Source organism: Mirounga leonina, unplaced genomic scaffold, assembly GCF_011800145.1.
Source record: "Mirounga leonina isolate KUSES-001 unplaced genomic scaffold, KU_Mleo_1.0 Mir_127, whole genome shotgun sequence".
NCBI classification, from domain to species: domain Eukaryota; kingdom Metazoa; phylum Chordata; class Mammalia; order Carnivora; family Phocidae; genus Mirounga; species Mirounga leonina.
The window spans coordinates 69,597,485-69,615,663 of record NW_023270316.1 but is presented as its reverse complement, the minus strand read 5'-3'; the positions used below and the strand labels follow the sequence as shown (position 1 = coordinate 69,615,663).

Here is an 18,179-nt window from a genome sequence, read left to right as displayed (position 1 = left end):
CAACTCAAGATTTCTTGTTAGATGAGAAAATAAAACTCTTATTTGTTTAAGCCACAACTCAGATTTTCAGTGGCAGCCAAATCCTAACTGATACATGCTCAAATGCTGCTATTTCTCAGGGTTCTGTCCACAGTTCCTTCTTTCTCATTCAATACTATCTTCCTGGATGATAGAACCAAATGCATTGACACCAATATGCTGGGGATGCACAAATCTACAGCTCTACCCCAAACTCTTCTGTCTGTTCTACATAGATGTCTTAAATTCATTATTTCCAAACCATTCCTCACCAACCTCCTCCTCCTGTACTCACTCCTGATTAATCCACTCAGTCTCTGTAGCAGAGGGAAAATAACCATAAAATCCTCCCACTCACCCACAATTTCACCCCATAACCAAGCAGCCAATAATGCCTCTTCAACTTCATTCTGTCTCCCAAATTTTCATCTCTTTCACTTGAAGGACAATTCAATGGGTACAGAATTATAGGTTGGTGATTCTTTACCTTCAACACTAAATATTTTATTCTACTCTCTGCTCACTTGCATAGTTCCTCTTGAGGGCACATCTTGTGAAGAACAGAATATTCTGTGCATATTTTTAAGCGGTTACTTTCCCCCTTCCCTTACCAGAAACATGAAGGGATTTTCTCTGATCAGAAATTTGGGGGGCGCCTGGGTGGCTCAGTTGGTTAAGCAACTGCCTTCAGCTCAGGTCATGATCCTGGAGTCCCAGGATCGAGTTCCGCATTGGGCTCCCTGCTCAGCGGGGAGTCTGCTTCTCCCTCTGACCCTCCCCCCTCTCATGCTCTCTCTATCTCAATCTCTCTCTCAAATAAATAAATAAAATCTTTAAAAAAAGCAAAAAAGAAAAAAAGAAATTTGGTAGGTCTCCTGGAGGTAAAACTCATGGAAGTGTGCTCCCATCCACTACCAAGACTGGGCCCTCCTGGAGCTTTTAGCTCTCACACTTGTCCACACTGACTCTCTAGCAATTCACTGATTACAGTGTTTTTCTATACCAGTACTTCTTTATTGCTCCTGAACTTCTGCTTGGGGAATCTGTGATTCTCTGTATCTGCTTGTCTGCCTCTTTAATTTTGGAGGCAGTGATTTGACTAAGACCTCCATTATCTGATGAATCTACAAAGAGTTGTTGATTCCCTGTTTGTTCAGCTTTTTGATGTTGTTGTGTGAACAAGGAGAGATGACTTCCAAGCTCCCTACATGCCAGGCCAGAACCAGCAGTCTTAAATTTCCTTCTAAGTTATTTCTTTTCCTTGGCCCAGCAGCCACTGTCTTTATTCAGGCCACCAGCACCTCTTTTGCAGATGTTGCAACAGCCTTTGTACTGCCTCCCTGACTCCAGGATCAACCCTTTTATATTCACTTACTTATTCAAATAAAGCATTTACTGAACACTTGCTAAATGTCAGGCACAAACTATAATCATCAACAATGCAGCCAGAGTACTAATTTCCAGAATGAAATTAATTAGCTCACTTTCCTGCTCAAAGTCCTCCATTGGCTCCTCACGGGCAGCAGGTGTAAACCCAAACTCCACAGAACAGACCCCAGTGCCCTTCACTCTATGAACCTGTCATCTGCTTCACACCCATCTCTCATACCTTACTCTGCAATTCCTGCAGACTTATCATCACGATGTCCCATCTTCCATGCCAATTCCATTTATTCCCCTGCCTGGAATGGTTTGTGGTTAGTTTGAGGCCTAATGAAGTCCTTCTGATTCTTCAAATTTCAGCTTAAAAATGAGTAAGTCCTTGCCTGGAGAGCACTCTTAAAGGGAAGGTGAGCAAAAGATCCATTTATGGAAAAAAACATTTGAAGCTATGATTGTAGCTCTCTGATAAGCTCAGTTTTTATTCTAAATTAATGCTTTAAATTTTTATAAAATATACATTCACTACAGAAAACTGAAAATAGGAAAAATATAGTAAAGAGGAAAATAAAAAATGCCCAATAAAAAGTGTTGTTGACATTATGGACTGTTTACCTATCATCATCTTTGTGCTGAAATTGATGACACACTTTTAATCTTCAACATTTCTCAATAGTTTTGAATACTCTTTGTACCCATAACTTTCAGTGGCTATGTAATATTTCTTTCATGGATGTACTATAAATTGTTTAACTTTTCCTGTGTTGTTGAATGTTTTGTTTCCAATTGTTATTATGAATGATGTCATGCTGAATATCTATGTGCACAAAGTTTTCCTGCACTTCTGTGTATTTCTGTGTGAGATATTCTTAGAAATTGACTAAGAAAAAATAAGATTTTTGAGACCCCCCAATATATGTTACAAAATTGTTTTATGGAAACATTAAATCAATACTCCCACTAGCAGTGTATTAAAGTTCATGTTTCATAGCACCCTAATCAGAATTGTATATCTTTTACAAACTTTTTCTTTATTTTGTTAATTTTTGCTATCTTGTTTTTGTATTTTAACTTCTTTATTAGTTCAGTTGAACATTTTTTTGTATGTTTACTGGCCATTTGTCTTTCTTCTTCTATGAGCTAAGTTAGAATCAACCACCCTTAAAGTGCAGAATTGAACATTAGTGAAATAATAAGAAGATGCACACACCTCACTCATTCATCAATTTGAGCTATTGCATAAACTCTTATATAAGATTATTTGTCAAATTAAGTTCAGTTTAAAAAAAAAACAAAAAACACATAAGGAAGAGCTGTACTCACTCAACATTAATTGATAGGCTATTATGTACCATTACTGTGCTGAGAATGGTATACAAAGATAAATTAAACCTATATTTTGCCCTCAAGATACTTAAAAGTTAAATCATAAATAATATGAAACAGAGTGATAGCTGCTAGAGAGCTAGAAACTCAGAGCTCAAAATGCACTCAGAGGAGAGTATCTAACTCTTTCCTATGAATCAGAAGTCCAAAAAAGGCAGGAGAGTTTTGAGAGGGATCCTAAGAGTGAGAAGGGGGTCAGCAGGCAGAAAAGGGGACAGGCATGCCAGATAAAGTTACCTTGTCCATCAAGATTCCAGTTATTAATGGACCTATCTTATTAAGAAAAGGTGAGATTATTGGTGGGGTTGGAGAATAAGATACACTAGAAAATTGTGAGAGCCAGGACTGGTTAGTTTGAGCCCAAACTATGAAGAAGTTTATAAGTATTAATAAAGAATTTGAACTCCTCTTGTTTTTGGTATGGAGTCAGCATTTTTTAAAGCAAGGTACTACTATCCTCATTCTGCAGATGAAGAATTGGAGGTGTAAAGAGGTGTAGTGATTTGCCAGATGATGTGTTAAGAAGTGAAAGAATTTGAACCTATCTCATGTGACTCCTGAAACAGGGCTTTTCCCCACAATGCTGGAGTACTTCCCAAGATTCCACTCATCCTTACCTTACCCATATGGAGTATGTCCTGGGAACTGTGCTGAGTCCTGAAGACTGCAGGAGAGGAACCAGTTCTACACTCTCTGCCCCTATCACACATCCATGCCCAACACACACACACACACACACACACCCACATCACGTGCTCACTAAGAGAAGAAAAGCTACTGGTCTACCTGGCATAGCATAGAGCTGTGGAGGATGGTACAGTGGGTGCTGAAATTTCACCATACTTTATTATATGCTCAGAACCAAAGAGTATGGGGTGCCTGGGTGGCTCAGTCACTTAAGTGGCTGCCCTTGGCTCAAGTCATGATCCCAGGGTCCTGGCATCAAGCCCCACATTGGGCTCCCCCTGCTGGGTGGGTAGTCTGCTTCTCCCTCTCCCTCTGCCTGTTGTTCTGCCTATTTGTGCTCTCCTTCTGTCAAATAAATAAACAAAATCTTAAAAAAAAAAAAAAGAACCAAAGAGTATATTTATTGCCAATAAAAATGTGAACCACATTTCTATTCACCTTTCCATAGGCTAGTGTGACCTCAGAAAGCAAGGGTTATAAAAGCATTTTTCTTTACATCCACATTGATAAAAGCATATTCTTATTCAAATAATTAGCCTCTGTAAAAAGTGAATGAGAGAAAGAAAATGCTTTTATTTTATTTTATTTTATTTTATCATGTCATATTAGTCACCATACAGTACATCATTAGTTTTTGATGTAGTGTTTCATGATTCATTGTTTGCATATAACACCCAGGGCTCCATGCAGTACGTGCCCTCCTTAATACCCATCATCGGGCTAACCCATCCCCCCATCTCCCTCCCCTCTAAAACCCTCAGTTTATTTCTCGGAGTCCATAGTCTCTCATAGTTCGTCTCCCCCTCCGATTTCCCCCCCTTCATTTTTCCCTTCCTTCTCCTAATGTCCTCCATGCTATTCCTTACATTCTGCAAATAAGTGAAACCATATGATAATTGACTTTCTCTGTTTGACTTATTTCACTTAGCATAATCTCCTCCAGTCCCGTCCATGTTGATGTAAAAGTTGGGTATTCATCCTTTCTGATGGCTGAATAATATTCCATTGTATATATGGACCACATCTTCTTTATCCATTCATCTGTTGAAGGGCATCTCAGCTCTTTCCACAGTTTGGCTATTGCGGACATTGCTGCTATGAACATCGGGATGCATATGGCCCTTCTTTTCACTACATCTATGTCTTTGGGGTAAATACCCAGGAGTGCAATTGCTGGGTCATAGGGTAGCTCTATTTTTAATTTTTTGAGGAACCTTTTCTCTGGTATTTAGGGAAAGCATTCTGTCCCTCATTAAAGACCCATTGTAAAAAACAAACAAACAAAAAAAACAGCAACAAAAAAAGGACCCATGATCTAGAAAACCAAATTCTGTTTTTTGACACCATCCATGTAAGCAAGTTTTCACTTCTGTCTTATTGATCACCTCCTCACTTTTAATATCCTGGTCTCCAAAATTAAAGAAAACCTAAAAATACCATCCGCATTCTTAAGACCTATTGTTTTCTTCCTGGTACTTCAAAATTACTGGAGCTATTTTGCAGGTTTGTTCAGTTTCTATGAATTATTACCACATGAATCAGCAGAAGCCAAGAGCAGAAAAGTTATATAAGGAAGAAGTTTGCTGTATTTTAGCAGGCTCTCTGCTGGATAGCAGCTAATAAAGCACAAAACCAGCTGGTAGCCCTCTGCCTACATGCATCATGATGGGTGTAAGGTGACCTCTCCCGAATACACTAGAATTCATTAGCCACCACTTGGAGTTGGTGTTAAAGCTCCTCCCATGATCTGGTGCACATGAAACCTTATTTTTCTGCAGCCTGCTTATCCCTCTATAGATGCACATTTAACCCTTTGACAGAAATCCAATGCCAGTCATAGAGATTAACAGCATAAAATTTCTTCACTTTCATCTTCAAATTCTTAACACGACAAACCCCTTTATTCTGATTTATTTTATATTTATAAAATACATTTAAATATTTACATTTATATTTATTTTATTTATTTTGACTCCCCATTGATTCTTTATAATCTCTCTTTGTATATCACTCTTGAATCATTTTTTTACTTCAAGTTTTTATTTAAATTCCAGTTAGTTAACATGCAGCACAATATCAGTTTCTGGAGTTGAATTCAGTGATTCATCACTTACATATAACACTCAGTGCTCATCACAAGTGCTCTCTTTAATACCCATCACCCACTTAACACATCCCCCACCCACCTCTCTCCATCAATCCTCAGTTTGTTCTCTATAGTTAAGAGTCTGTTTTATGGTTTGCCTCTCTTTTTTCCCCCATGTTCATCTATTTTCTTTCTTAAATTCCATGTATGAATGAAATCATAAGGTATTTGCTTTTCTCAGACTTATTCTGCTTAGCATAATACACTCTAGCTCCACCCACATTGTTACAAATGGCAAGATTTCATTAATTCTTTTTTTATGGATGAGTAATATTCCATTGTATATATATACCACTCCTTCTTTATCCATTCATCTATTGATGGACATTTGGGCTCTTTCCATAGTTTGGCTATTGTTGATAATGCTGCTATAAACACCAGGGTGCACGTATCCCTTCGAATTTGTATTTTTGTATCCTTTGGGTAAATACCTAATAGTGCAATTGCTAGGTCATAGGGCAGTTCTATTTTTAACTTTTTGAGGAACCTCCACACTGTTTTCCAGAGTGGCTGCACCAGTTTGCATTCCTACCAACAGTGTAAGAGGGGTCCCCTTTCTCCACATCCTCATCCAAAATCATTTTTTTTCTATAAAGAGGATTTCACCTTTCATCAAATGGTAGCTACTGCATGTATATTGAGGAGGACATGAGAAATGCTGGCAAAAGTATTTATTACTAATTTGTATTAGCTATGCAGCTGCTCAGATTTTTTAAGGAAATATAAAGTACACAACCTTGAATTGCATTTTCTGAAAGTCTACCTGTTTTCATCTAGATATAATAACCAGAAAGATATAGTAACTCTCTCAAAGACACCAGTAAGGATTTGAGTTTCGTAGAATATATTTCTAGAACTAGATAATTCTCAGATTATCCAGAATAAGATTCAAAACTAAAAAACACATGTCTAATATTTAAAGCAGATGTTTGTTTTGTCTAGGATTCAGAAGTTGACTATCTATGGTATTTTATATGGGTGAGGATGAGATACTAATCGCCAAAATAAGCCAGAGATAAATAAACACAATTATGCAAAATTTCTTCTAATATATTTAAAATGAGACTTGAGTTTCTGCTTTGTAGCTTGAAGCCATATATGAAATAATCTTTTGAAAGATTTATTGATCCTTCTGGGAGAAAGTAATTTTCCCCAGAAACTAAGAAATAGTACCTTTTGTTTATTGTGAAGAGAGCATCTGTTAATTATTATTTTTCTCCCTTAATTCAGAAATCTTTTAATGAACAAAAAGAGGGCAATTACCAATAAGAGAAACATTAAGACAACAGATAAATGAGCAAAGAGCCTGACCAGAACACACACAAAGGAGAAAATATGGCTAGAGAAATGGGGAGGGAAAAATAGTGGTTAGAAGTTATTGGTATAATTATTCAAGGAGAAAACTGCATTTTGTTTAGCAAAACATAGATGGGCCTCTGTGGGTTGTGAAAGACAGCTGCAGGCCGAGGCCGGGGGGGAATTGAGAAGGGGCTGGGGGGCCTCTGAAAGCACAGGGCCAAGAGCCCAGGGTGGCGAGGAGAGAAGGGAGTTTGACAAGGTGTCGTCTAGAAAAGGTGGGCTGCAAGATGCTATGGAAGCTGGCATCTAGGAGGAAAGGGATCAGTGAACTCCCAGGAGCAGGAACAGCTGTGTGCTTTTGATGCAGGAAAGAGGTTAGGGTTCGAAGCCAACAGCCAAGAAAGAATTCTTGAGACATCTTTGGTGCAAAAAGGTGGTTTTATTAAAGCTTGGGGACAGGACCCGTGGGTAGAAAGAGCAGCACTGGGGCCATGAGGAGTGGCCCATTGTATACTTTCAAGTTGGGAGGGGGTTAGGGATAGCATAAGTCTCCAAGGAATTTTGGAAGCAAAGTTTCTAGGACCTGGAGGGAGCTAGCTATTGTTGGGAAAAGTCATTTATTACTGTCTAGTAAAACCTGAGTCATAAGACCCTTTAGGTGTATATTGGTGGGTCATATGTTTGGGTGATGATTGCCAACATATATCTTGGGGGGGGGGAGCGGTAGAGAAAAAGGAAGTTTCCAAAGGAATTTTTATGTTAAAGTAGACTTACAGGATCCTGGGGCTCAGGCTAAGATTGCCTTTTGCCCTTAGCTAAGTATTAACATCAAAGCAGTTGAGTTTCTAGAAGAATGCCACTTTGCCTGTTTCAAGAACTTGTCAGTGGGCTATAAGTAGTAACAAAACTTAATTTTTCTTTTGCCTTTGTTTCCCACATCACTTTTACAAATAAAGATGTCTACTATTTAATTTTCAGGGTTTTGCCATGCTAAGAGGTTTTGTTTATTTATAAGTTCCACTCCTCTTTTGCTGTCCCTGGCATAAAGAGTGTTTGAGGGAAATGAAGAATAGGGGACAGCGTGATCACAGAAGGTAAGAAAGGACAGAGGCTGAGAATTCTCTCCCTTCAGAAAATTGGAACAAGAAGTGACTGGAAGAAAAATAAGACCCTCAAATTTCCAGACATGTCAGAGCACACAGTGGGTTTCCGCCACCCAAGGGAATTGAAGCTATTTTAATTAAATATAATGAGAACAAGGTGAAACCAGCAAACAGGAGAACTTGCTAACATTCCTGCAGCTAATGTGACACATTCTTTCTCAAAAGAATAAAAGACACACAAATTAAAATAAGCAGCAGGTACTATTTTAGCTACCAGATTGGGGAGGAAAAATGGTAATGATGAGCTAGTCTTGCCATTTTGTATCTTCATATATCATTGACAGCCCTGTAAACTGTATCGACCCTTTAGAAAAGCAATTTAGCAATTATACACCAAGAGTCATAAATATGTCAATATGCATAGGCCAGTAATCACACTGTGGAATCAGATTTTAAGATTATCCAAATATGAAAATGGCATCATTGTTACTTAAACAAGTTAATGATTGGAAATGATATATTTTAAGGTAACTGTTTGAGCCAACTGATTTGCCTTGCTTTTCTACCAAATCCCACTAAAATTGCCAAAGGGATGATTTTTTTTTTTTTAAGAGAAAATCCTGTATCCATTCTGAAAAATTAGGGACATTACTATAAACAAGGAAATAATCCTGAATAATTTCCAGACTGTATAGTGAGTGCTAGCCAGAACAGATGGCTCATATTTGGACATAAGCAGAGGAGGAAACCCACCTAAGAAATGAGTGGACGAGGGTCCCTGAAAGATCCCCAGAAAACCTCAAAGGCCAAGGAAGTCCAGGCCATCAGTTAGCCTTGGAGGTGCAGAGGTGACAGGAGACAGTGAAGACCTGCCTAACTGCACCAGTTCCCTACCTAGCGCCCTGGTGCCACTTCTGCCCTATTCTTCACTGATAAAGTCGGCAGTGGACTCCTGATGGGGGTAGTCATGCTAATTAGAGAGAATGAGGGTAGTGCCCTGTTCACACAGGGCTGCATTACCCATGTGGGGGCATGGCAGCCACATGCCACCATGCCCAGCAGGGACATTCTGCCCCACGGCAGCATTGATAGACCCTCCTCTCCGCCCCTCCTCACTCTACACACACCTTCCACAGGTCACTAGGTCAAATCAGACCCCACTCCCTTGGACCTGAAGGCCCTTCAGGCTGGGAACAGCCCTTGCACAGCTGTGCTGGCCACAGAGCTGTTGGTCCAGAATGGCACTTCAGCCGGCAGGTTATACTTTTGACACCTGTCTTCTTGATCATTCCACCCTCACACCTCATGGCCACCTGGGAACTGTACTGTAGCCAAACAGAACTTTAGAAAACATAAATATTCCCCTCTCCACTATTTGGCAGTCAGCTGAAAATTTTAACACACAATCCCCAAAACAAACAAAACAAAACAAAAAAAACCTTCCTCAAATCCTGATGTTGTACAAACACACGTCTCCCCTTTGTCTGAAATTGAATAAAAGAAAATCCCTAGATAAAGAACAATATTCTGTTAAAGGATAAATAACAATATTCTGTTGACGAAGAATGTGGACATGTGTCAATGGTTTCCTTTAGCTCATTTTACAGTAAGGTGTAAAAAAATGGGGGAGGCCAGGGAAGAATCCAAAGTGCAGACAGAATCAGGAGGTGAATTGAACAGACAATTAGACACAAAGTGGGCCTCCTGCATGGGGAAGCCACAGCACGACCCTCTAGGACTTAGCTTCTATCTCTCTGGGGTTGGAAATTGCTACACCAATGAAGCGCACAGGCCCCCACGGAGTCCAACAACCTGTGAGTCCTCTACACCAGGGATCTGCGAATGCGTTTTGTAAAATATTTCTGTAGCGCTTTTGAGGGTCGTAAGGTCTCTGTCTCGACTACCCGACTCTTCCCAGGCCTGTGACTGGGGCAGGCTGACGCAGGGCCCCCTCCTCAGGAGGACCCCACACTTGGGGTCTAATGCTCTGTGATCCCAGTCTCAACATTTTCAACAATTTCATCTTTGAGTTTGTGTTTTACAAACGGAGTCCAAGGGGACAGTGGGACATAAGCTGAGGACTTAGGACTTGGTGTTGCCCCTTGCCAGCTCCCCACCTCCTGCCCCTTTCAGCCAAAATAAGCAAGACGGTGGCTGATTCCAAGCTGGAGTTGACTGCAAGTGTCTCTAGCCGTTTTCTCCCCCTCTACTCCGTTCTGTTTGCACTTGTTTTCCTTTTCTGGCAGCAGTCTGTAATTCTCACATTAACCCCATCCAACCTCTGTTATATTTGCTGCAATTTTTTTTCAAGTTTGGTTTTTCTGAGACTTGATTTGTATGTGCGCTGAGTGTGTATGCATGCGTGTTTGTAACAACATCGACTTCAGTTTTTAAAGGATGACTTTCATCGATGTTTTCCTTGTGTCTTATGTCATCACTTTGAACTAAGAAGATCACTCTAGGCTTTCTAGTCTGTTCTACTATGCAGTCTGCATCTTCCTTCAGCAGCAGCATGTGGGTTTCATGCCTGCGGTAGAGGGGTGAAGAGATGCCCCAAGGAATCAGGCCGATCCCGGCTTCACAGCTGATTGTCTGTTTGGTCTTCAATGAGTTAGTATTTAACCACTTGAATTCTGTCACTCCTCCTATAAAATATGGATAATAATGGTGCCTATTTCACAGCATTACTGCAAAGATTAGATAAAATAATGTGCGGAAGGTGGTTAACATAATGCCAACACATTAAGAGTGCTCAACAAATGTTCGATCATCGCCATCGTTAGCTTTCTTTAAAATGGATTTTGAAACTGGGTGGTTCGCTTCATAATTCATCTCTTTCAAGTAGCTTTTGCAAATTTATTTTTTAATGATTCACAATCCATTATAAAGTTCTAAAAATTTACTTTTTATTTTAATTATGTAAACCCTCTAAGATAATAGGATCATTATCCTTAAAAACCTCAGTGTTTCTACCAGAGGATGTCATAGGGCTCTCCATTTATTCAACTCTTCCATCTATCAGGAAAGTGTTTTCATTTTCTTCATATTGATGACTAGACTCTATGCAGGAGGGACATTAGTCAAGGAGATGCCTCTGGTCCATGTGAGGGGCAAGATTTAGCATCATACTAGGGTCAGAGGAAAGATGCAACCATGAGGAATGAATTTGAGGGTCTGGGGCATGCAAACTCTGAGAAAAGATTCATAACTATGGACTAAATGTTTGTGTGCCTCTGCCATGTGAGGATACAAGGTGAAGACAGCTATCAGCAAACAAGGTAGTGGGATCTCATCAGACACCTTGATCTTGGACTTCCCAGCCTCCTGAACCATGAGAAATAAATGCTGTTGTTTAAGCCACCCCATCTGTGGTGTTCTGTTATAGCCGCCCAAGCAGGGTAAGGCATTCATCTTGCTTCTATCTGAAGTTGCTCTATTCTCCCAGTCTTTAGTGCATTCCCATCAGATGTTAGTTAGGCCCTCAATTGTGCTTTAGCCCATGTGTGGGCAGAGCAGTGCAGCCCAGCCTAGGGAAGCCTCCAAATGAGGGTAGGAGTGACTCTGTGAAAAGACTAGGGCTGGGCAAGCCCAGAGACAGGCCAATGATTTGGTGCCTATCAGGATGGGTTGCTGGAAACATGTAAACACACCTTTTCCCTCCTACTCTGCCTCTCAGTTCATTTGCAGATATCACAAGACAGGAGTAGAAACCTACAACAGACACCAGAGACATTTTAAGTTAAAGATTACACTTTTGTCCATGTGTTCTGTCCTTTCCTTTGCTTCTTTCCCTTCCTGAATGACCTGAAGCATGGAAGGTCTCCCACTGGTTTCATTCTGGAGATGTGAAGGGTTGCGTAGCACCCCACAAGAGAGAAACATTGAGAACTGGCTGTTTGCTTGCTCTGAGCTCAAAGAGGAACAGGAGGAAAGAGAGAGAGTCTGCTTCCATTCTGTATTGTAGAGGCTATCTGGAGAGAAAAAGAGGATCTCCAATGTAGGCACTCAGTCAACTTTCTGATAAATGAAGACAAAACAATCTCATCATGGTGTAAAAAATGGCTGACTCCTGCCTGCTTCAAGATAAGAAGAACGCTGGTGTGGCTGGGGCCTCCCCTCAGGCCAAGACCACATGTTTAAGTTCATGAAGCTTCTTCCCCTTCTCTGACTTCCTGACTACACCCTGTGAGATCTGGAGGTCTCAGATTTTATCCAATTCTCAACAAGCCCCATGAAGACACCTCTAAGGCTAAGCCAGGTCTACACCACCCACTCATCTCAAACCTATGGTCAAATGGAGGTTGTGGCTCACACACTTGAGTAAACAGCTCTCCTCCTGGCAATATTGCCACACACATCCCACTGTGAAGTTTGTATGCATCTACTCATTGCTCTGCTCTCCTGCCCTCACAGAGGGAACTGCTGCCTCAGCAAAGAGAACTCCCAGCCAGGGTCCAGACAGCTCCCTGCCCAAGCCCAACTTACCTTTTCCCATCATTGTGTCTCTTCATGAACAAGTACTGTGCTGAAGGGCAGAATCTATAGCTCACTCTCTGCAGTGGGTGCAAGGTCAGTGACCAAGGCTACAAAGTGCCGTCCCCCATCATCCATCCAACAGTTCAGCAAGGGGGATTCCCAATCTGACACCTGCTGGTTCTTTCCTCTGTATTCTCCCAAGCTCAGGCCTGTGCCCAAACTCAGGATCTGTAGTTGATCTTAGAAGGATCAAGGAATCTCAAGCACCAAAGAGCAGAAGATGTAATCCGGGGTAGGGAGAAGGAGCCCCCTTGTCCAAGAAACTGAAGCCCAATTTCTAGGGCTCTCTTACTCATGAACTGACTACATGAATATATCCTTCCAAACCAAATATTCACATTAATACAGAACCTGGGAAAAGGATCTTCTTCCACATTCTTTAGGGCCTCCTGGTACTACTGCAGGCCTTATGGGCCTGTTCTGAGTGGCTACCTTGCCCATCAGGCTGATAATTAATGTAGTCAATGCAGGGCCTGCCACAATTCTTAAGGAATGCGAACTACAAGATCTGACAGAGACTGCTGGCAAGGCCAAAGCCCTAGAGGCTAGCTTGATGTCCTGGGGATGTCAGAAGGGCTTGTCCCCCTTAACCACTATTCCAGCCAAGGGAAGCCCCTTTTTGGTGTTTCCCAAGACACCAGAGCTCCCCTTGGTGAAAGTGAAGTCACTGACGAAGTGCTCATTGAACCAGGCCCCACACATATACCACAAAGGTTGACACTACAAGGCATAGCAGGGAAGGGGGGCTGTTTCAAGAAATGACAAGTCAAATGAACATTACATGAGAAAATAAATGAATCTTAACCTCTGCCTCCTAGCACACTCAAAAATCAATTCCAAGTTGATTGAATATTAGAATGTAAAAGAAGTATGTCTTCATGACCTTGGAGTAAGCATAGATTTTGTAAATAGTATGCAGAAATTGCCAACCATAAAAGAATAAAACACAATAAACTAAACTATACTGAAGTTAAGAACTCCTATTTGTCTAAGAAAATCATTGTGGGAGCAGGGAGGTTTGGCCACAGACTGATAGAGGATGTCCACAATGCTTAGTCTAGAAAGGAAACTAAGTTCTGAGTACATTGAAAGTTCCTGCAGATAGCAGGAAGTCTATCAATTTCTTATTGTCACTGTAACAAGTTGCCATACTTAGTGACTTAAAATAAATGTATATATTATGTTATAGTTCTGGAGGTCAGAAGTCCTAAGTCAGTTTCTCTGGGCTAATATCAAGGTGTTCTCCTGCATTCCTCTGAAGAATCTAGAGGAGAATATTTTTTTTTTTTGTATTTTCCAGCTTACAGAGGCTACCTGCATTCCTTGGTTCATGGGCATATTCCTCCATCTGAACAGCCAGCAGTGTAGCACCTCAGATTACTTCTCTCACCTCTGCTTCTATTGTGGTATCTTCTTGTTCTAACTTTGATCCTCCTGCCTCACTCTTACAGCACCCATGTGATTACATTAGGCCCAACTGGATAACCAGGATAAATTCCCCATCTCAAGAACCTTTTCCCATCTGCAAAGTCTCTTTTCCCATGTAAGGTAGCATACTCACAGCTTCTGAGGATCGGGGCATGGACATCTTTAGCAGCCATTATTCAGCTTACCATAGGAGAATATACACCTGGAGGAGAGGCCATCAGGAGAGCTGGATGAGTGGTTGTGGGATAGGATATCCAAATGGCTAATAAATAAGTGAAGAAGTTATCAAGGAGGTGCAGATTGAAGAGGTCACCAGGCAGCAAGACTGCCCAGCAACCAGAATAGCTAAAATCAAACAGACAGATGACAGTAGGTATTGGCAAGAATGTAGAGCAGCTACAGCAGTGGTGCTGTTGGGATAGTCAATGGATTGGAACAGTCAATATGGAAAACCCTTTGTCAGCATCTGCTGGATTGGGACACACATGTACCCTGTGGCTTAGCAATTCCTTTCCTAATATATACCCAACTAAATGCACACATATGCTTGCCCAAAGACCCACCTGCTGGTGTTCATAGAACCACTACTTGCAGTGGCCACAGAGATGTTCATCTATAATGGGTGATGGATGGCTCTTGATAGTGTCTTACGGTAAAAAAAAACAATGAAGAATGAATAAAGTTTAGTTGCAGGCCTCAGCACGGATAAATTTTACAGATGCAGTGTTGAGTGAGGAAGGCTATTCCCAGGGGAATATGAGCAGGATTCCATGTGTATGGAGTAAAAGAACAGGCAAAACTAATGTATGGTTTTAGAAGTCAGAATGGTGGTTGCCCTAGAGGCAGTGAGCTGGGATAGGAGGAAGACAGAGGACAGGGAGGGTTCTGGTGCAGTGTTCTGTTTCATAATCTGTGCACAGATCACATGAGTGTATCCACTATGTAAAAATATATTCAGCTGTGCAATTATGATTTTCATACTTTTTTACATGTTATACTTTAATAGTAATGTTTATAAAAATAAAATAAAATAAAACCAACTTTGGGAAAACTTTTCTTTTCCACTGCAACATACATAGTTACAAGCCCTTGCTCCCTGACTACAAAGGTCTGGAGAAGTTGAACAGCTGTCTTCTGTCTTCCCAAATCCCAATTAGTCAAAGATCCCCAAGCACTCAGGGCTTCAAATCATTGTATCTGGCTTTTATTTAATCAATAAATTAATGAGAAGAGAAGCCAAAGCTCTACATGGTATGTTAGACCTGAGATAATGACTGATCCAATTCAGGAGAATTTGCAACTGCCTCTATGTTTTTAGACTCCCCCATTTGTGAACAGATTCAATTCTGTCCCTAAGGAGTGATAATGTGGCCAATCATATACCTCAGGTGATCCAGATTACAGTGCCTTCGTTTCATCATTAGCCTGGACTTCCATGTTACCAAGCAATCCAGATTTTTTTTTCCATATTTTGGATTAAAAATTGTAATATTTTCTATATACATAATCATAATGGATTCCATTTCAGACAAAAAAAAAAAATTATGGGCCAGCCCCTGCAAGGTAGTTGGAGCTTTTCTTGCCCAGAAAGAAAAATGCCTTAATTCCTTAAAGTCATAAAATCCCTCTGGGGCAACAAAATCATCTTGGCTCTGTTTTCTGGACTTACTTCTACTTTCCAAAATTCTTTCTTCAAATCTATATCTATGATCACCTTAGCAGATCCTGATCATCCTTCCAGTTAAGTTCTCAACATGGAGAAGCCATATGGTTTATTAAGAGCATGTGTTCCCTGCTGTCATCACTAAATGTGTTGGCTGCTCTGGACTAGGCACCCAAGCCACAAGCAAGTGCCCAAACTCTCCAGCTAGAGTAGTTATTCCCAGCATGCCAACTTTCTCTCTTAATATTCTACAGACTTCTTCATTTGCTCATGAAATCACTCACTCAGTCCCTCCACAAATAATTTATTGAGAGTCTACTGTAGCCCAGCACGTAGTAGGCCCTGGGGACAGGTAATGAAAAAAAAAAACAGTCACAGCCTTGGCCTTGTGGAGCTTACATTCTAGAGAGAGAAAATAGACAACAAACAGATAAATACATGATATGATTACAGGTGGAGGCAGGACTAGGAAGAGGTTAAGCAGAGTGAGTGGAGGTAGCAGGGTGGAGTTTGATATTTTGGCCAACCTAGTCAGAAGGGCCTCTCTGAGCACAGACCTGAGTGAGGTGAGCTTCAGCCCTACCAATATCTGGGAGAAGAGCATTCCATGTAGAGGAAGAACCTGTGGAAAGTCTGAGGGAGGAAGAAGTTTGACATACCCAGATTTGCCTCCCAGTATCCAGCCCACCTCAACTGGTTACAAGTTTTACCCGCTGAAATAACAGGTAGTCACATGCCCTTTATCCTCATCTCGGCAATTTGCTCCCCAAAGTGGATTTTTCTTTTGACCTGGTGTTACCATTTCCAGAACCAGGTCATCTGAGAAGTATGGCTGGAAACGCCAGCAAAGATCCCTTCATCAGTGCCTGCTGATCTTTCCTTTGATGATGGGCTTTAACACTCAGCAGGTGGAGCTATATAAATCTATCCTTTGAAGAGCCACTAATAATAACAAGCTCCTTATGGATTGCAGCTTTAGGTACCTAATGGTCATGCCTTGAGAACCAGGAACCTGTAAAAGGGTTAAATACAGACCCCAGTCTGAGACTGGATGCTGGTCTGCCTACCTCAAGCAACTTGACCTCTGTGTGCCTCAGTGTCCTTGTCTATAAAAAGGTAAGAGTGAGAAGACATACAAATGGCTAACAGACACATGAAAAAATGCTCCACATTACTTGGCATCAGGGAAATACAAATCAAAACCAAGATGAGATACCATCTCACACCAGGCAGAATGGCTGAAAGTAACAACTCAGGAAATAACGGATGTTGGTGAGGATATGGAGAAAGGGGAACCTTCTTACACTGTTGGTGGGAATTCAAATGGGTGCACCCACTCTGGAAAACAGTATGAAGTTTCCTCAAAAAGTTAAAAATAGAGCTACCCTATGACCCAGCAATTGCACTACTAGGTATTTACCCAAAGGATACAAAAATAGAGATTCAAAGGGGCACATGCACCCCCATGTTTATAGCAGCAATGTCCACAATAGCCAAACTATGGAAAGAGCCCAGATGTCAATCAACAGATGAATGAATAAAGAAGAAGTGGTATATATATATAATATAAAATATATAATGGAATATTACTCAACCATCAAAAAGAATGAAATCTTACCATTTGCAATGACATGGGTGGAACTAGAGGGTATTATGCTAAGTGAAATAAGTCAATCAGAGAAAGAAAATCATCATATGATTTCATTCATGTGGAATTTAAGAAACAAAATAGATGAACATGGGGAAAGGAAGGAAAAATAAAATAAGAAGAAAAAAACAGAGAGGGAGGCAAACCATAAGAGACTCATAACTATAGGAAATAAACTAAGGGTTGCTGGAGGGGAGGTGGATTAGGGGATGGGCTAATTGAGTGATGGGCATTAAGGAGGACACTTAATGTAATGAGCACTGGGTGTTATATGCAACTGATGACTCACTAAATTCTACTCCTGAAACTAATAATGCACCATATGTTAACTAAATTGAATTTAAATAAAAAATTAAAACAAAAACAAAAGGTAATAGTGATAATAACTACCTCCTAGGGTTGTTGTAGAGATTAATTAATATAAATGCTTAAAATTATACCTGGCACATAAGAGCTTCACAAATGTTAGTTTTTTTATAACTATCATTCCCCTGTCCTATCTTCTACAATGCTTCTAGATATATCTTTTTTTAATAACAGTTTTAAGATTATCAAAGTATTGCAAGTTCATTGTAAAAAAAAAATTGGAAAATACAAAAACACTTAATAGAAGAAAATTAAAATAGTTGATAATTTCATTACCCATTGGGATTAATAATTTCAGTCATTTTCTTTCCAGTTTTCCTTCCTTGCACATCCATGGTCTTACTTTATATAAAAAAAAAAAAATTGGTGTTATACTATCTAAACATATTTACCTTTCTTTTTCCACTTAACATGCACTGTATTTTCCATATCCATAATTATTCTTTTTTAACATGATTTTTAATAGTTGTATAACATTCCTTCTTACATATTTATAATAGTATTTACTTCATGGGGGTA

The 18,179-nt window shown here is 40.3% G+C and overlaps 1 long non-coding RNA gene across 1 annotated transcript in view; it reads right to left on the bottom strand.

The window, feature by feature from the left end:
• The window catches only part of LOC118009530, a 462,984-nt gene extending 446,136 nt beyond the window's left edge, over window positions 1-16,848 (bottom strand). Inside the window, exon 1 of the long non-coding RNA XR_004678962.1 lies at window positions 14,117-16,848. This is a non-coding gene — a long non-coding RNA (uncharacterized LOC118009530). The remainder of the gene's footprint in view (window positions 1-14,116) is intronic.
• Window positions 16,849-18,179: the final 1,331 nt, after the last annotated feature.